Here is a 19,626-nt window from a genome sequence, read left to right as displayed (position 1 = left end):
GCGGGCTGCCCGGGCCTCGCTCGGGCCCCGCGGCCGCCTTTATAAGGCGGCGGGGGAGGTGGCCCGCGCCGCGTTGCGCTCCCGCCACTCCGCGCCCGCGATCCCGGCTCCGCGCTCCCACGCGCTTGTGCCTGGACGGACCCTCGTCAGTGTTCTGCGCAGGTAAGGACTCGATGCTGCCCCGCGCCCCGGCTCCCCAGGGCTACCCCGGATGTGGTGGATGCTCGGCCCCTTCTGCATCCTCAGCTGGCCTCGTGTTGAACTTTAATGGGAGGGCCGGGGTCTCCAGCGCCACACCGCCCACAGCAGCCCATTCGGGATGCCCCGCAATTGGTCCTGCCTCTGTCCTCCCGCGCATCCCAAGCTCCCGGTGCGCGCTCTGGGCGGGACAGGAGGTTGGACGTGGCGCCCGCGGAGCCGGCGATATCGGGGGACCGCGCTCGGGACCGCCCTGCAGTCCCAGGGTCTCCTACTTCCCGAGCCGCTGCCTGGGACCCTGCCCTCTGTCTGGGCATCTGCCCTTGGTGCCCTGTGACTGAGCCCCTCCTGGTGCCTCCCTAGCTGTAGCTCTAGAGACTTGGACTGCCAACCCCCATGCCTCGTGCCTGGCAGCCCTCCCAGGCGTCCCACCTGACCCGGTGGGGTCTAAAGCAGTTTGGTTTGGCAGTAGGAGAGGGAGGGAGGCGCTTGGAATGGGGGGCATGGCGGGAGGAGACAGAGGACACCCGTGTGGGCGTCTGTTTGAGAGTGGGCACCCACTGTGGGCACCGCAGCTGTGGGGCAAAGCTCCGGAGCCCGCGAAACCGAAGGAGCCTGCCGCCCTCTTTGGGCTGTGCGAGGTGGGCCGCCCAGGGCTGTTTCCCTGCCCAGTCTTGGGAAGAAAGGGTTAAACGCAGGTCACAGCAGAAAGGCAGGAGGCCGAGGTCAGCCTCCCCCACTCCCCATTGTGCCTTATGACTCTTTTTCGGCACACAATGGGGTTGAAGGCGGGGCCTTTATAAAGGCCTCTGGGTGGAGGGTGAAAATCATTGAGATCAAAAGAGGGGGCGATTCTCAGGCCAGGAAGGGCTTTGGGCCCTGGGAAACCATCAGACGGCTCAGGTGGGCCCGGCTGCCCAGGGAGGCAAGGGTTGGGTTCCAGTCTCAGTGTAGATAACTGCAACTATTTTTTGAAGGCCTACCGTGCGTAGAGGGACCTGCTCTGACATCTCACGTACATAATTTCATTTTACAAATGGGGAAACTGAGGCTTAAACAATTTAGGTAAGTGGTGGAACCATTGTTTGAATCCAGACTCCAAACTCTGCAACCCTAGCCTCCTACTCCCACTGTGCTGCCTAAGAGATATGGGGCTGAGCCTTGGTTTTGTCTTCGGGCTCCTCCTGGGCTTAGCCCGCTCTTCCTCCACTCTCCAGTCTTTCCCTTTCCAACTCTTTAGTCCTCCCCACCTGTGGGTGTCCCCACCCTGTCCTGCCCCAGCCATCCCACTGCCTGGCCCCATGCATCTTGTTCCTCGGTCACCTTTTTCTTTCTTGAACTGAACACCTGTGAATTCCCTCAGAAGAGGCCCCTGGACACAGCTTCTCACCATCCCAACTGGTGAAGACTAGGCTGAGTGATGATCCGGGTCTGTGTCCGTGAGCCCATTTGTAAAAAGGGGTGTATTCCTCTCTGGGGACTATTGTGAGGAATAAAACTGAACTGAGACCAGAACAAGATGCTGTCTTCATTCAGCAAATACTTAAGCAGCTGCCATGTGCTAAGCTCTGTTCTAGGTGCTGGGAATGCTGCAGTAAATCAGACAAAAGCCCTCTTCTGGATTGGATGTTTGCATAACAAAATTCTTTCAGGTTTTGAGACTATCAAAATTCACGGTATAGACTTGAAATCAAGCTATTCGCAAGGAAGGAGATTAAGATGCAATCACCTGTTAAATGGATCGACCAACCTTTGGCCCTCATTTTAGCAAAGGCAACCTCGCTGTGGGACCTGGGTTCAGTTCTGTTTCCTCTCTGTGCCTCGGCCTCCTCCCATAAACTGTGGAGATCAATAATGCCTACCAGCGGTGAGGTCTAGATATGGTGAATGCTTGCGAAGGGTTTAAGCTGGTACCTGTGCTTAAGAAAATCCTGGCTATCCCCAGCTCTCTTCTCAGCAGAAAATGCAATGCGGAGACCGGATGTTGGGTTATGTCCCTGCCTCTGAACCTGTCACCCACTTCTGCTCAGGCTCTTCCCATCCTGTCAGGCTGCACGTGTGGGGTGGCATGGTGCCCTCCTTGCTCACACTCAGATGCCACCTTCTGTCGCCATCCTAAACACAGCCTGGGCTGGGAGCGCAGAACTCCATGACGAGATCAGCCCTGGAGCCATCATCTCCACAGTGCTTCCTGCCCTCTGCCTGTTCTTGTGCCTCACCATGTCCCAGCTCAGGACCAAACTTAGCCCTGTTCTGTCCCATGACTTACATACCCAACATTCCCTGCAAGCTGGATATGATCTTGGAAAGGGGAAGTGAGTTGCCCAGAGGCACACAGATGCTACCTGGGGAGCTGGGGCTGGATCATGTGTATCTAGAATTCCAGCTCTAGCGATCTCCATGCTGTACCCATCTCTGGGAATCAGGCCTTTTAATCCAGGGAGTAGAATCCGGTAGCAGAGCCCAAGTTCTCACCTTGAAATCAGTCTGACTTGGCCTTTTAATACAAAACCCAGAGCTCCGAGAGAACATTGCTGGGAGAGTGAGCAAGCTGGGCTGAGAACCAGCACTCAGAAATCTCCATGTGGCCACAGGAATGCTGACTTGGCTTCCCAGCACCATGTCGTCGTCATTGGCAGGCTGGAGCTGGGCTTTGTGGTATGTTAGGTTTGTTTTTTTTTCTTCTGGAGATGTCCTCACTTTCAGAGGGCAGTTAGGGGCAGTAGACTCATTCCCAGCACTGCCATGCGACCCTGGACAAGTCACCTTCCCATTCAGAGCCTCAGTTTTCTCATCTGCAGTATGGGTTAACATTATAATATACTTTGCAGGGTTGCAAGATCATAAATGGTTTTCCAACTTTGGGCTGAACCAGCATTGATGTTATTAAGACATTCATATTTCCTGTGGAGCAATTTCAAAAGCAGTTACCTTTATCCCTACCAGGTGATCCTGAGGGCCTGAGGGAAGTCCACGTTTAGGTTACAAAAGCCTATACAGCAGGGAAAACACTGGTTTGGGGGCTGGCGTCTTGGATTCCAGTCGCCAGCTGTGTGACCTGAGGCAAATCACTTTACCTCTCTGAGCTCATAGGATGTCCCCAACATCAAGATAGGATGCTCAGTGTCTGAAGAACATAGTCTCCATATTTTTCTGCCTCATTGTACCAGCCCCCAATCCCCTGCCAACACTTCATTAATTGCTCCCAGAAAAACTCTATGCTTAAAGTTTTCCATGCTTAAATTCTCAGCCTCACTGTGGCATGAAATCAATTGTTTGCATTGAATTTGACTTCTCAAATTTAGGGGTAAAATTTGAGATGAGAGTAGGGGGTTAGGGAGGAGATGAGGACGAAGTTAAACCAGATGTGCTTTTGTTTAATTGTAGGATGGTGGTTAAGCTGCTCAAGTATTACCATCGTTCTTTCTGAATTCCAGTAACCAGGAGTCAGGTTTCACAAAAAATTGTAGTGTTCTTTCCTGGCTGGTGTGGACTCGCCCTCTCTATTATTATTATTATTACTATTTTGTATTCATCCGAGGCCACAGAGTACTGGCCAGAGAAGAGACCTCATAGATGCCCAGAATTTCAGTTGGAAGGCCTTTAGAAGCTGGCTCGGTCAACTGGGCTCTTTGCACACCAGGGACACTGAGGCCCAGAGAGGAGAAGAGGCTTGCCCAGGGTCACACAGTTGCTTAGGGCAGAGTGGAGCAGGAGTTCAGTCTCCTGACTCTAAACTACATGATCTTTCCAAAGGCAACCACTTCTCCTGAATTTGGTGTGTTTCATGTCTACAGTATATTCTTAGCATACAATGCTTTTGAAAACATTGGTTTTGTTTGTTTGTTTGTTTGTTTGTTTTGTTTTGTTTTTGAGACGGAGTCTCGCTCTGTCGCCCAGGCTGGAGTGCAGTGGCCGGATCTCAGCTCACTGCAAACTCCGCCTCCTGGGTTCATGCCATTCTCCTGCTTCAGCCTCCCGAGTAGCTGGGACTACAGGCACCTGCCACCTCGCCCGGCTAGTTTTTTGTATTTTTTTTTAGTAGAGACGGGGTTTCACCGTGTTCACCAGGATGGTCTCGATCTCCTGACCTCGTGATCCACCCGTCTCGGCCTCCCAAAGTGCTGGGATTACAGGCTTGAGCCACCGTGCCCGGCCTTTGAAAAGCATTGTTTAAGGGAGGATGCAGATCATGTGGGTTGGTGGGAAAAGATATTAAGCTCAGGAGAGCTGAGTTGAAGTCCTTGAACTACCTCTGTGATCTTGGGCAAGTCACTTCCCCTCTCTGAGTCTCAGATTCTTCATCTGTAAACCAAGATATCTGAGGAGTAGGAGTGGAGAGATGAGACTTCCCTAAGACTTGGAATGGGTCTAATGTATTCAACTGGTCCTCAAATATTTATAGTCTACTGTGTGCTGGGTTATGGGAGGTTCGTCACAAACTGCCTTCCTAAGGCTGCAGGGGGTGGGGGATTGTTGACTTCTGCAGTGATTAAACAACTTTAATTTAGTTGCCGGTGTTGTTAAACCAGGCAGTTTCTTTTATATAAAATAAGGGTTTCTGGCTTCTCTTGAAAGATCAGAAGATGTGGCCATATGGGGCTTTGTCCCTGCCTGACCACAGTGGCTGGAACTGATTAGCCAGCTGCTCCATCCACTTTACCACAGTCTCCACCATGCCCCACTGCCTCACACCAGCCCACCTGCCTCCCTGACATTACCTGTGTACCTTCTGAGCTTGTGGTTTCTGGGCTAGATGCGGTGAGGCCATGTAAGAGGGGCTCAAATTCCACTTGAATGATTGGGTGGGGCTTGGGCCAGCCCTCAGGGGGCTCAGGGTGAGACTATGGGACACGTGAACAGCAGGACACCAGCCCCTCTTCCGTAGCCTGGCAACATCTACAAAACATGTCAGCTAGGTGAAGGAGCTTTCTTCCTGCTTTGGTGGTCCTCAGGAAGAGTCTAAGGGCTCTGGAAGTTTCGGAGCGATAGAGCATCTGCCTGTCAGGGCTCAGTGAGCTGAGCCTAGGGTCTAGCTGGGGACAGGCATCCCTGGGTACTTCCTTCTAAAGACTGCACAGCCCCTGCAGGGAAGAGACTCCCTTGACATCTTCCACCTTACCCCTTGCTCCCCAAGAGCCCTGTGCATTGGTGTGTCACCTCACCTTATGCTCCCTGGTAGCCCTGTGCATCGGTGCATACCCACTTCTCAGACAGGAAACACCATCTTGTACTCTGAACCCACAGCTCTCTGTTCTACCCACTTTGCTGGGAGCCAGGGCCTGGTGATGACAGGCAGGTACCATGGTGGCTGCAGCAAGCATCTCAGAATCGCCATATCTAAACCAGAGGGTAGCACAGGAGGCTGTGAAGCCTGATGGTTACATGTGGGGGCTCTGGAGGCAGCTGCTATATGTGAGATTCTAGGTCTCCATGAATCAGCTGCTCCAGGGGTTATGAGATGGACAAGGGAGCCTGACTGATTGTTGATTGCTGATAGTAACCTCACGTCCTCTGGTCCTTACACCTGCAGACGAGTTCAGAAACGTGCCCTGTGTGGGAAGTGGCATTTTGTGAGCACCGTTGGGTACCAGGCACTTTCACACATTACCTTTGATGCTCATCTACCCCCTACCCTCCGGCATTTTGCGGTTAAGGAGACTGAGGCTCAGAAGGCAGACATCTTACGATTACTCCTCCCCTATGTCTCTATGCCTCTCTGCTTTGACCCAGGGAAGGGAGGAGAGGACAGGCCGGAAGGTCATCTCTGGGAATAAGGCCTTGGAGACCCTGTAGTGAGGCCCTGACCCTCCAGACTTTCTGGGCCACCCCCTCCTCCGCTCCAGCTTGTTTCAGAGATGCTTCTTCATCCTTCCAGAGCTCAGTTTGTCATTCAGGTGCATGAACTTTACCTGGCCAGGTCTGCAAGCTGCTGGGTGGAACTCAGCAAATATTTTATGTTCTTTAAAAAAATTTTTAGGTGGCCAAAGCAAATTGCTTTTACTGGAAAAGCCAGAAGTGCAAACTTTATTTTATTTTTGCAGAGATGGGGCCCTGCTATATTGTTCAACCTGGGTTCAAGAAGTCTACCCACCTTGGCCTCCCAAAGTGCTGAGATTATAGGCAGGAGCCATTGTGCCTGGCCCATAAGTGCACCCGTTACAAAGACCTACCAGATGACTCTTTTTTTAGACTGAGTCTCGCTCTATTCCCCAGGCTGGAGTGTAGAGGCACGATCTCGGCTCACTACAACCTCTGCCTCCTGGGTTCCAGAGATTCTCCTGCCTCAGCCTCCTATGTAGCTGGGATTATAGGCACATGCAACCACACCCAGCTAATTTTTGTATTTTTAGTAGAGACTTGGTTTCACCATGTTGGCCAGGCTGGTCTCGAACTCCTGACCTCAGGTGATCCACCCACCTTGGCCTCCCAAAGTGCTGGGATTACAAGCATGGGCCACCACACCCGACCCCAGTGACCTTTTGTTGGGTCAACCTCTTGTCTTCTCTAGTGCACCTTTGCTAGGTCAGTAAAGCCACAGGGTGAGAACCCACTTAGCTCTCAGGCTGAGGTTCTCAGGCCTCTTGTTGGCTGCCACTGAGTGTCTCGGGCTTGTATTTATTTATTTTATTTTGTTGTTGTTTGAGACAGGGTCTAGTGGCTCTGTCGTCCAGGCTGGAATGCAGTGGCACGATCACAGATCACTTACAGTGCAGCCTTGACTGCCTGGACTCAAGTGATCCTCCCACCTCAACCTCCCAAGTAGCTGGGACCACAGGCATTCGCCACCACACCCAGCTAATTTTTTTTATCACTTGTAGAGACGAGGTCTTGCAATGTTGTCCAGGCTGGTTTCGAACTCCTGGGCTCAAGTGATCCTCCTGCCTCATCCTTCCAAAGTGCTGGGATTTCAGGTGTGAGCCACTGCTTCCGGCCAGCCTGGCTTTTCGGAGGATCTCTTCCCCCTCCACCTGTCTCCACCTTTACTTACCTCTCTCTCAGCATACAGGAGTTACTAACTGACCCGTCTGCCACGATTCCGGTTAGAAAGTGTCTCATCTGAGGCCCATTTCCCCTCCTCCACTCCTTCTGAGCCCTTCTACAGCTGCGCTTTCTCTGCCTCATTCCGCTGGTCCCTGCTATGCCACTGCTAACTAAAAGTCCATAGTCTATAAGCCTGACATGTACGTACTAGGCATGGTGCTCAGTGCTTTGCCTGTAATTACTCATTTGGTCCTACAGCAGCGCTGAGTGGCAGGTGCTATTATCCCCACATTACAGACGAGGAAACTGAAACACAAACTCCCCCAGCGGTGAAGTGAGAAATAGACGTGTTTGTTCCCTACCATTACTCATCCAGCCAGCCAGGGCTACTGCTTTCTCCATGATGTGAATGACATAACCCATCATCCTAGAAGAGTCAGTTCTGTATTTATCTTAAAACCATCCAATATGGAATTCATATTCTAGGTCCGTTAGCATATCAAGATATCGGAGATAAACAGGGTTCCTCTCAACAGCTTGTCCAAGCCCTCAATCACCTACGTGATTTTTTTGTGTGTGAAAATGCTATTTTTTGTTTTTCCCCTTGACCTAATCCTTATTCAGATGCTCCTTGATTTACCAAAGGTTTTTGTCCTGGAATTGTAAGTTGAAAAATATCGTAAATGGAAAATGGATATAACACCTAACCCGTCAAACATGGTAGCTTAGCCTAGCTTACCCTAGATGTGCTCAGAACAGTTACATTAGCCTGTAGTTAGGCAAATCATCTTACATGAGGCCTATTTCATAATAAAGTGTTGACTATCTCATGTCAATTTCTTGGTTGTACTGTATTGAATGTGAAAAACAGAATGGCTGGCAGGGTACTTGAGGTGTGGTTTCCACTGAACACTATAGCTTTTGCATCATCGTAAAGCAAAAAAATCTTAAGTGTAAGTTGGGGACAGTCTGTAATGAACATTTAAGGGCTTACGCTGTGTCAGAAACTGAGCTAATCACTTTGAATGACCTTATTGTATTGAGCTCGTAATTCTGCAAACAAGGAAACAGAAGCTCAGAGAAGTTGAGTAACGTTCTCAAAGTTTGGAAAGTGCAGGTGAGACTCAAATCCAGGGTTGCCCAATCAGATTGGCATCTGGATTCAAATTTGCATGTTTGGAGACAGCTCTCAGGGCACCTTGTGGTACACATTTGTTTTTCAGTGAGTGTTTGCAAATGACATGGGGGTAGGAGGTCCCAGGGGAGGAGACAGAACATAGACACACCTGGTGGGACAGCAGCGTTTGTTCTCCCAGACAGTGGATCTTAACCTCTTCACCCCCTCATAGGAGATGACAAGCCTACAAGGAAGCATCTTGAGAAACCCAGAGGGTACTGGGTTTGAATCCCAGCCCTGCCATTTCAATGGCCTTAAGTCCCTTTCCCTCTCTTAGCTTCTGGCTACCCTGCCCACCACGCATGATTTATTTGAATGAGGCAAAGCCTTAAGATTTTCCGGTTTGTGGATGGCGAATAGCCAGCATGTCTCCTGCCTCTCTCCTGCCCTGCACCCACATCAGACATCACTAGTCAACCACTGCTCGCTTTCCTTCCCAGGTTCCTTCTAGGTACAGTGTTCCAGGCAGCCATTAGCAACTAATATAGAGTTGGCACAAAAGATAAAAGGACATCCCAGAAACATATTATATTTGGTCATGGTGTGGGTGGGCGTAAGGAAGGGATAGGCCCAGGTGGCACCCAGTTCAGTGTCACGGTGCTCCTTGGTCTTCTTTTCCTTGTCTTTGGAGGAACTAAGCTAGACTCTACCAGGGCCTGCCCCAGGTCTGGGGTAGGAACCTTTTATGAGGCACACAGCTGTGTGCATGTTCAGTCCCAAGGGATGGGCAGGTTTCTGGGCCTGATCACTGCCTAGGCTTAAAGTAAGAGTGACAAGAAAGAGGCCGGTTTCAGGTCCTCCTGGAAGGAGTTAGGCCTGCCCCGCTCCACCCTTTGTAATAATATCCATAGTAGTAATATGAGTTCTTGACACTGACAGACCACTTGTTGCGCACCAAGCCACTCTGCGAAATGCTTTGTTTACATTTACACATTTAATCCTTGTACCAGCCCATTTTTCAGGTGAGGAAAATGACTCAGTAATTTGCTTGGGTTTGCCCAGCTGGTAAGTGTCGGAGCTACGATTTGAATTCACATCTATCAAACCCCGAATAAATAATTCTTACTGCTACTATGGATATTATGACAAAGGATGGGGAGGGGCAAGCCTAACTTTCCAGGAGGACCTGAAACTGAGCTTTTTTTTTTTTTTTTTATGGTATCCAGAATATCACTTTATAAACTGTTGTCAGATTACCATTTAAACATTAATACCCAAATACAGAATTTAGACAATTATTTAAAATTTTAACTGTACCATCCCCAAACTCAGCTATGAATTTGGTCTGGGGAGAGGGCTCCATAATAGGCCACTGAAGTCCCCCATCCACCCCATTATTCTCCCCCAAAAACTGCTGCCCGACTGCTCTGCCAGACTTGGGCTAGAACCTGGCTTCACTGTGGCAGTGGGACCACCTGGGCCCTTACAGTGTGGCAAAACCGACCCACCCACAAACTCCATCCCAGTTGTTGGGATGCTAACACACTGAAGCTGAAAGACCCGACTTGGTTTTGCCACAGATCAAGGTGCATCTGACTAGAAAGCCTGTCCTCTACCTTATTTCCTGCACAGGTCTTTTTCTTTGTAATGCAACAAATGCTACACAGCTCAGATCCAATGGGACACAGGGAAAGGGGCTGTAGTGCAGCCCAGCCTTGCTGAGGGAGACCCCTGCCTCGCCAAAGCTCTTTGCTCACAAAGGTTGAAACTGGCCTCTCTCTTGTCACTCTTACTTTAAGCCTAGACAGTGATGAGGCCCAGAAACCTGCCTCTCCCTTGGGACTGAACATGGGCACAGCTGTGTGTCTCATAAAACGTTCCTACCCCACACCTGGGGCTGGCCCTGGTACAGTCTAGCTTAGTTCCTCCTGCTTTCCTTCACCGCAGGCTCAGTGTGGGGCCTGCGGGCTCTGCCTCTTTCTCTCGGCTTACCATGATCATTTCTCATTCAAGAGTACCATACGCTTTTCCTGTGGAAAGCACTTTGCCATTGGCAGAGCCTTCCACATTTACACATGGGCAGCACAGCAAAGGGCATCTCTATTTTTGCAAGATAGAAAATTGAGGCTCACAGTCTGGGCGCAAGGGCTCACACCTGTAATTCCAGCACTTTGGGAAGCCAAGGCAGGCAGATCACTTAAGGTCAGGAGATCAAGAACAGCCTGGCCAACATGGTGAATCCCTGTCTCTACTAAGAATACAAAAACTAGCTGGGCATGGTGGCGCATGCCTGTAATTCCAAATACTTGGGAGGCTGGGGCATGAGAATCACTTGAATCCAGGAGGCGGAGGTTGCAGTGAGCAGAGATCCCGCCACTGCACTCCAACCTGGGTGACAGAGCGAGACTGCATTTCAAGAAAACAAAAGGAAGATTGGAGCTCAGGGAGGGAGGGTGGTGGGCTCAGGATCACACAGCGAATAAATGGTAAACCCTGCACCAAGGAATTAGGTATCCCACCTGTTCCCTAGGCCTTCCTGAACAAATTGCCTAGGGAAACATGAGGTCAGTGCTGGGCACGCAGGAGTGTTGGCTCAGCAGAGGCAGGGGTTGTTCCTGTCCCCCGCATCCCACCCAGATACACCCTATCCTGTTGTAATCAGCCATTGACCTTGGACAAGTCACTTTAACACTCCCAACCTCAGTTTCCAGGCACTTACTCTATTTTTCAGGATTTTGTTTGTTTGTTTGTTTTTTGAGACAAGGTCTTGCTCTGTCACCCAGGTTGGAGTTCAGGCACGATCACAGTTCACTGCAACCTTGACTTCCTGGGCTCAAGTGATCCTCCTGCCTCAGCCTCCCAAGTAGCTGGAACTGCAGTCTTGTGCCACTGGGCCCAGCTAATTTTTTTTATTTTTTATTTTGTGAGATGAGGTCTTGCTTATGTTAATGAGGCTGGTCTTGAACCCCTGGGTTCAGGCAATCCTCCCTCAGCTTCCCAAAACACTGGGATTAACAGGCGGTGAGCCACTGGGCCTGGCATATTTTTCGGTTTTTAAAGCCATTTCTGTTTTTTCTTTTTTTCTTTTTTTTTTTGAGACAGAGTCTCGTTCTGTCGCCCAGGATGGAGTGCAGTGGCGTGATCTCGGCTCACTGCAACCTCCGCCTCCTGGGTTCAAGTGATTCTCCTGCCTCAGCCTCTGGAGTAGCTGGGACTACTGGCGTGTGCCACCATGCCCGGCTAATTTTTTGTACTTTTAGTAGACATGGGGTTTCACCATGTTAGCCAGGATGTTCTTGATCTCCTGACCTTGTGATCCGCCCACCTCGGCCTTCGGAAGTGCTGGGATGACAGGCGTCAGCTATGGCGCCTGGCCTAAAGCCATTTATTAATGAACTCACCGAACCATCAAAGCAACCCAATAAAGTATTACCATCATTTTGCAAAGTGGGAGACTGAGGCTCGGGGAGGCAAGCAACTTGCCTGAAGTCAAATTGATGGTAAAACCAGGCCTCAAACTCAGGTCAGGATCCCAGGCTGAAGGTCTTTCCCCAGCTGTGTCCCCAGCCTCTCTCATCTTTGCCTTTGTACCTGCCATCCCCTCCCCTGCAGTGACCTCTGCCTGCTTGTGTTGCCAGTTGGCATCACGGCTGTTTTTCTAGAGCTTGGTTGGATATCTTGAACCCTTTGTAATCTGATCATCCGCATTGCGTCTGGCTCAGAGTCTCAGTTCCTGGAGGGCAGGAGCCCCCATCTGAGTCACTCGTTAATTCCCCATGCCTAATAAGATGCCTGCTTTCAGCAAGCATTTAATGACTTATAAGACGGAATCTGCTCTGTCACTCAGGCTGTAGTACAACTGTGTGATCTCGGCTCACTGCAACCTGTGCCTCCCGGGTTCAAACGATTCTCCTGCCTCGGCCTCCTGAGCAGCTGGGATTACAGGCGTGCGCCACCATGCCTGTCTAATTTTCGTATTTTTAGGAGAGTCGGGGTTTCATCATGTTGGCCAGGCTGGTCTCAAACTCCTGACCTCAGGTGATCCACCCGCCTCAACCTCCCAAAGTGCTGGGATTACAGGTGTGAGCCACCACGCCCGGCCCATTTAATGACTTTTGAGTTCATGAAAGGCTGCCCCACCTGGCAAGGGTTTCCACAGCTGGCCTGGCTTGGTTACCATGGGGAAGCCTGGGAGGGATCCCCTACTGGGTGTGACCCCTGAGGCACTCCAGGCAAAGCCTGGCCACCCTCCCCAGACCTTCACTGGTGTCCTTCCACTGATGACTCCAGCTCATAAATGGTTAGTGATTGGCAGCAGGACAAGCCAGTGTCTCTGGGTCCAGTTTCCTGTTGGCAGTTCAGGCCTTTAGTCATACTCAAGTAAGAGGTGCCCAGTGTCATACCTCTGGCCAATGTCTTTGTCCATTTTGTTCACAGATGTACCCCAATCCCAAACAGCCTTAATGTCTTTAATAATAATCATCATCATCGCTGTAAATTTGCTGAATCTGCATGTACCATGCTTCCTGGTGCATGATAGGCACTTACTACATATTTGTTGAATGAATGAATACTCGCAGTGAGTAACATTTTATAGGGACTAAGAGTTGTATGACCTTGCGTGACCTCTGTACCTCCGTTTCCTCATGTGTCGACTCCGTGAGAGGTGCTCAGAGGAGTAACCAATACATATGTCGATATATGTTTATTTTAACTATACCATGAACCAGGCTGTGTTCTAAGCGGCTCACACGTATTTATTCATTTATCCTTGCACCTGAGGTTCAGAGAGATTAAGTTCATGTCTCCTAGGTCACCTAGTTGGTGTCATGTGCAAATATTTTAATATCTCCCAGGACATGTGTGTTCCAAATAACATAATATGGGAACCACCTCCCCTACCAGCCTCCTCCCATAACACAGACCTCACGCCCCAGATCCTAGGGTCAGAACAAATCATAACAGTAGTAGGTGAGTCTAGCAGTCATGTTGTCCCTGACTATAAAATGCCTCATCCAGTGTTGGGCACACAGTAGGTCTTATGATCACCATCTGTGGGACAGGCACCAATCATGGTCTGTGCAGAAGCTGGCAGGAGGGAGCCCCGAGTCTGCTGGAGGAAACCGGTGGGCGGGGAGGTGCCTTTGGAGAAGAAATGACAACGGTCATAAATCATGATAACAGTAACAGCTCATATTAACTGAGTGGCAGTTACTGTTCAAGCATGTCAGATGCATTAATCATTTAATCCTCATGTCAGCCCTAGGAGGTAGATACTATTGTCGTTGTCCCCACTCACAGATGGGGAGCCAGGCTCAGAAATAAGCTCACTTGGGCCGGGCGCAGTGGCTCTTGCCTGTAATCCCAGCACTTTGGGAGGCCAAGGTGGGTGGATCACCTGAGGTCAGGAGTTCGAGACCGGCATGGCCAACATGATGAAACCCCGTCTTTACTAAAAATACAAGAAATTAGCCAGGTGTGTTGGCAGGGGCCTGTAATCCAAGGTACTCGGGAGGCTGAGGCAGGAGAATCGCCTGAACCCGGGAGGCACAGATTGCAGTGAGCCGAGATCACGGCATTGCACTCCAGCCTGGGTGACGAGCAAAATTTCATCTCAAAAAAAAAAAAAAAAAAAAAAAAAAACAGGGAATAAGCTCATTTGTCCAGTGAATGGCTAGTAAATGATAGATCCGGGGTGTGAATGCCTGCACTCAAGCTGTGGTCTCTTGCTGTCCTGCCTCCTTCTGTAAAGGCTCGTGAAGCTTCCTGCTGGGTAGTTCCTGGTACCTCTGCCAGGCTGGCCACTGGCAGCAGCCCCATGCCAGGGTGCATGCTGGTGCTGGATGATCCGTGGGGCGGAGAGGAGTCTCCCCATCTCCTCAGAGGCCTCCCCTATGTCACACCCTGAGGCTGAGCCCAGACAGGTATTCAGGAAAGGAAACTGATATGTTATCTCACCCCTGCCTGGGACAGCCCAGCATGTGTCAGCCCCCTGATCCCCAGGTACTGCCCAGGACCAGCAGCAACAGGGACGACCACCCTCCAGACCACCCTCCAATGTGGGGAGACCTGCAACAGCTCTGGGGCAGAAAGAGGCTCAGGGAGGTTAGCAACTTACCCAGGCTCATGGAGCTGGTGGATTGTTGAGCTGGAATTTGGACCCAGGGCTTGGCTCTGGTGAGAGAGGATATGTCTGCCTTGGGGTTGTCTGGTCCAGAGATCCAGGCCTGGCTCCTTATGAAACCTTAATTTGTTCACTAGTAATAGCAAGAGTTATCATTTCCTGAATCTAACCTGCCCAAAGGGTAGATACTCAAATCTCTGCGTTTTTTATTATTTATTTATTTATTTATTTTGAGACGAAGTCGTGCTCTGTCGCCCAGGCTGGAGTGCAGTGGCGTGATCTCAGCTTACTGCAACCTCCACCTCCTGGGTTCAAGCTATTCTCCTGCCTCAGCCTCCTGAGTAGCTGGGATTACAGGTGCACACCACCATGCCCAGCTAATTTTGTATTTTTAGTAGAGACGGGGTTTTACCATGTTGCTCAGGCTGGTCTCGAACTCCTGACCTCGTGATCCGCCTGCCTCAACCTTCCAAAGTTCTGGGATTAGAGGCGTGAGCCACCATGCCTGGCCGAGATCTCTGGTTTTACAGGTAAAGAAGGGAAGCACAGGCCGGGAGTGGTGGTACATGCCTGTATCCTAGCTACTTGGGAGACTGAGGCAGGAGGATTGCTTAAGCCAAGGAGTTCAAAGCTGCAGTGAGATATGATTGTACCTGTGAACAGCCACCACACTCCAGCCTGGGCAACACAGCAAGATCCCATCTCTAAGAATAAAATAAGAAAAAAAAATGAATAGAAGCACAAAGGAAGGGAAGGAATCACCCAATGTCCTATAGCTCATACATGGGTTAATCTAGAATTGGAACCCGGGCAGCCTGGCTCCAGAGTCCGGGGTCACTTAATGAGGACTAGATAATTCTCTGCACGTTAGATGGGTACACTCTTCTTGAACCTGCTGGTTCTTTTGGAGCCAGATCTAGGGACGGGGAGCAAGGCAGGAGTTGAGAAAATAGCAGGAACAGACTGCGTGACAGTCGCTGGGAGGCACTGAGGCTCCAGCTCCCTGAGCTTAGGAGTGTGGAGTTTATCTATCCCCTGGGCGATTCCTGGGGGAAGGGAAGGACAGGCGAAGGGGCACGGCAGGGCAGTCCTGGTGTCTCCAGGACCAGGGTCAGGGGGAGGCCAGAGCAATTAGCCTGGTTGAGGCCTCTGCTAACTCAGAAACCTCAGTGGGGGATTGGCCCAGGGCTCTGGCCTCGAGCCTGACCCTCCTGAGTTTCTATCTGAGGCTTCCAGAGTCTTCCTGGGGCAGTGAATCTCAGAATGCTGGTTTGTGTGAGAACTTTGTTCTGAAATTTCCTCCTTCAACACCCAAATCCCTGGGCTGGCCTGCCTGCCCCACTTCCCCCTCTTAGAGGAAACGGACGCTTTCCTCTTGGGTAGCCACATGATTTGAATAATCAAGTATTCCCCAGCTGGCCTCTGGCCAAGCACAGCTGAGCTGGGCAAGGCCCCCAGTTGGGGCACTGAGGCAAGCCTGCCAACCTCCTCATCCTGCCACACACTCCAGCCACCCAGGGTAAAATACAGGAAAAACGCATGGCCCATACACTTGGCTGGGCCAGGCCCCAGACTATTCCTGTAACGGAGGCAGTGCTTGTCTTGGGCTTTGTCCCATCTACCTGGAGAAAGCTGAGTAGGGGAAGAAAAAGGCTGCCCCTGCTCAGGAAACTCCTGATGGAGTGGCCTCTCTTGTCGGCTCACCTGGGTGCTGCTTTCTTGGCATCTGTCAGGGTGGAGAGAGGAGGAAGCCAGTCAGGAAGGGGAAAGATGGGTGCAGGAGGCTGAGGCAGGAGAATAGCTTGAACCCAGGAGGTGGAGGTTGCAGTGAGCTGTGATGGCGCCATTGCACTCTAGCCTGGGCAACAAGAGCAAAACTCCGTCTCAAACAAACAAACAAAAAGAATGTGTGCAGAAATGGTCTTGTAAGCAGACCCCCACAGAGCCCCAGGTAGTAGATGGAGGATGAGGGAAAGCATCAGAGGCCACCTAGCTAAGTCTTGGGCAGAATGGCCACAAAGGATTTCTGGAGACAGCGGGATTCATTTATTTATTTTTTTGAGATGAAGTCTCTGTCGCCCAGGCTGGAATGCTACAGCTCCATTCGGCTCACTGCAACCTCCGCCTCCTGGATCCAAGCTATTCTTCTGCCTCAGCCTCCCCAGTAGCTGGGTTTACAAGCGTGAGCCACCACACCTGGCGAATTTGTGTATTTTTAGTAGAGATGGGGTTTCACCGTGTTGGCCATGCTGGTCTCGAACTCCTGACCTCAGGTGATCCACCTGCCTCGGCCTCCCAAAGTGCTGGGATTACAGGTGTGAGCTACCGCGCCTGGCCTAGTTTATTAATTTTTAACCTTTTTTGCTGCATTATGTGATTTTTGATATGTGGTGTTTTTACTATTCAGTTCTAAGTAATTTTAAATTTCTACTATGACTTTTCTTTGATCCTTGACATTTTTAGGGATTTTTTTTTTCATTTCTAAGTGTATGGGTAATGATTTATACTTTGAAACACTTAGCTTCTCACTGAATTGATGGTCACAGGATGTGGTCTATGTGAAAACTTATTATTTGAACTGTGAGACTTACTTTTTGGCCTGGTAGGTGATACATTTTTTAAATGTTTGCGTGTTCCTGAAAAGAAAGTGTGTTTATGTATTTCGTTTCTACCATCCTACATTTTTATTTCAATTTGTTTTGCTTTTTCTGTTTTATCACTTTAAAAAATTATCTGTGGGTTTTCCCTACAAAGACAAGATTAGCATTTTCTTACGTGCCTTGCTCCCCTGCCTCTCTTAAGTTTCCATACCCTTCACTGACACGCTCCCCTCAGCCCCCATGATGTCATATGAAAATTGTCTGGATTTTTAAAAAATTGTCTAATTCTGAGTTATAGATCTATGTTCTTTTTGTTCTTTTCCCTCTCCTCCCCTCCCCTCCCCTCTCCTCTCCTCTCCTCTTTTGAGATGGAGTTTCTCTCTTTTTGCCCAGGCTGGAGTGCAATGGTGCCATCTCAACTGACCACAACTTCCGCCTCCTGGGTTCAAGCGATTCTCCTGCCTCAGCCTCCCAAGTAGCTGGGACTACAGGTGTGCGCCACCATGCCCAGCAAATTTTGTATTTTTGGTAGAGATGGGGTTTCTCCATGTGGGTCAGGCTGGTCTTGAACTCCCGACCTCAGGTGATCTGCCCTCCTCAGCCACCCAAAGTGCTGGGATTACAGGTGCGAGCCACTGCACCTGGCCCTTCTTGTTCTTTTCTTTGAACTTGAATTTGTTTTGAAAAACTAAACTTTACTAAATTATTTGCTCAGTCTTCAGATATCTTGAATACAATCTGTGGAATCTGCTTATACTAATTAAATCATCCCTTTAAACTTATTTAATTCTTTTTTTGGAAGGGACAAGGGGCTGTCTTTTTGTACAAACCTGAGCCCTTGATGCTGTAACTTTTATTAGCCTTGGCCGGGCGCGCTGGCTCAAGCCTGTAATCCCAGCACTTTGGGAGGCCGAGACGGGCGGATCACGAGGTCAGGAGATCAAGACCATCCTGGCTAACATGGTGAAACCCCGTCTCTACTAAAATACAAAAGCTAGCCGGGCGACCTGGCGGGCGCCTGTAGTCCCAGCTACTCGGGAGGCTGAGGCAGGAGAATGGCGTGAACCCAGGAGGCGGAGCTTGCAGTGAGCTGAGATCCGGCCACTGCACTCCAGCCTGGGCGACAGAGCGAGACTCCGTCTCAAAAAAAAAAAAAAAAAAAACAAAAAAAAAAAAAAACTTTTATTAGCCTTTAATTTTATTATTATTATTTTTTTGAGATTGAATCTTGGCTCTGTTGCTCAGGCCAAAGTGTGGTGGTGTGATCCTGGCTACCACAGCCTCTGCCTCTTGCGTTTAGGCAATTCTCCTGCCTCAGCTTCCTCAATAGCTGGGATTACAGGTGCCTGCCACCGCACCTGGCTAATTTTTGTATTTTTAGTAGGGACAAGGTTTTATCTTGTTGGCTAGGCTGGTCTCAAACTCCTGACCTGAAGTCATCTGCCCACCTGGGCCTCCCAAAGTGCTAGGATTATAGGCATGAGCCACCACGCCCGGCCAGCCTTTAACATTTGAATGGGCTGTTTAGCTGGATAGAAAATTCCCAGCTCAATCTTTTTTTCGTTCTGTACTTTGGTCAATTCAACATTTATTCCATTTGTAAGTGTTCTGTTTTTCTCCAAACCTTTAGGATGTTTTCATTGTTTTTTTTTTTTTTTTTTCTGAGACAGTCTCGCTGTGTCGCCCAGGCGCCCAGGCTGGAGTGCAGTGGCGCTCACTGCTCAATGCAACCTCAACCTCACCAAATAAAGTGATCCTCCCGCCTCAGCCCGCTAAGTAGCTGGGACTGCGGATGCACGCCACCACATCCAAGTAATTTTTGTATTTTTTGTGGAGACGGGGTTTCCTTATGTTGCCCAGGCTGGTCTCGCGCTCCTAGGCTTAAGCTATCCTCCTGCCATGGCCTCCCAAGGTGCTGAGATTACAGGAGTGACCTATTCAGGCATGAGACTACATACCTGACCTATGCAGTTTGTTTTTTTTTTTTTTGAGACGGAGTCTCGCTCTGTCGCCTAGGCTGGAGTGCAGTGGCACGATCTCGGCTCACTGCAAGCTCCACCTCCCAGGTTCACGCCATTCTCCTGCCTCAGCCTCCTGAGTAGCTGGGACTACAGGCGCCTGCCACAACACCCAGCTAGTTTTTTGTATTTTTAGTAGAGACGGGGTTTCACCATGTTAGCCAGGATGGTCTCAATCTCCTGACCTCGTGATCCAACTGCCTTGGCCTCCCAAAGTGCTGGGATTACAGGCGTGAGCCACCGTGCCCAGCCTATTCAGTTTCTTAATGGTATCTTTTGATAACAAGAAGTTTTCAATTTACCTTTTTTTTTTAATGGAGTTAGTATTCTTTGCCTACCCCAAAGTCATGAAAATACTATGGGGTCAGAGCCGTGCGCAGTGGCTCATGCCTGTCATCCCAGCACTTTGGGAGGCCGAGGTGGGTGGATCACCTGAGGTCAGGAGTTTTGAGACTAACCTGGCCAACATGGCGAAACCCTATCTATACCTAAAAGTACAAAAATTAGCTGAGTGTGGTGGCAGGCACCTGTAATCCCAGCTACTCGGGAGGCTGAGGCAGAGAATTGCTTGAACCCGGGAGGTGG

At 50.1% G+C, this 19,626-nt stretch overlaps 1 protein-coding gene and 1 long non-coding RNA gene across 4 annotated transcripts in view; one reads left to right on the top strand and one right to left on the bottom strand.

Annotated features, from left to right (window-relative positions):
• The first annotated feature begins 8 nt into the window (after positions 1–8).
• ALPL (alkaline phosphatase, biomineralization associated) overlaps positions 9–19,626 on the top strand; it is a 72,474-nt gene continuing 52,856 nt past the window's right edge. For 2 of the 3 annotated variants that reach the window (XM_017886539.1, XM_017886534.1), the window contains exon 1: positions 9–162. The gene's annotated coding sequence lies outside the window, so the exon portion shown is untranslated. Of the gene's footprint in view, positions 163–1,175; positions 1,264–19,626 lie in introns of all 3 variants that reach the window. The other variant, XM_017886536.1, reaches the window with a different exon arrangement.
• On the bottom strand, positions 13,118–16,498 carry LOC108538445 (uncharacterized). Its single transcript, XR_001888079.1, has 3 exons — positions 16,128–16,498; positions 14,418–14,473; positions 13,118–13,441 (listed from the first exon to the last, which is right to left on the bottom strand). It is a non-coding gene; the product is annotated as an uncharacterized LOC108538445 (long non-coding RNA).

Source organism: Rhinopithecus bieti, unplaced genomic scaffold (genome assembly GCF_001698545.2).
Source record: "Rhinopithecus bieti isolate Rb0 unplaced genomic scaffold, ASM169854v2 scaffold_14826, whole genome shotgun sequence".
In the NCBI taxonomy this organism is placed as follows: domain Eukaryota; kingdom Metazoa; phylum Chordata; class Mammalia; order Primates; family Cercopithecidae; genus Rhinopithecus; species Rhinopithecus bieti.
This window is presented reverse-complemented; position numbering and strand designations above follow the sequence as displayed.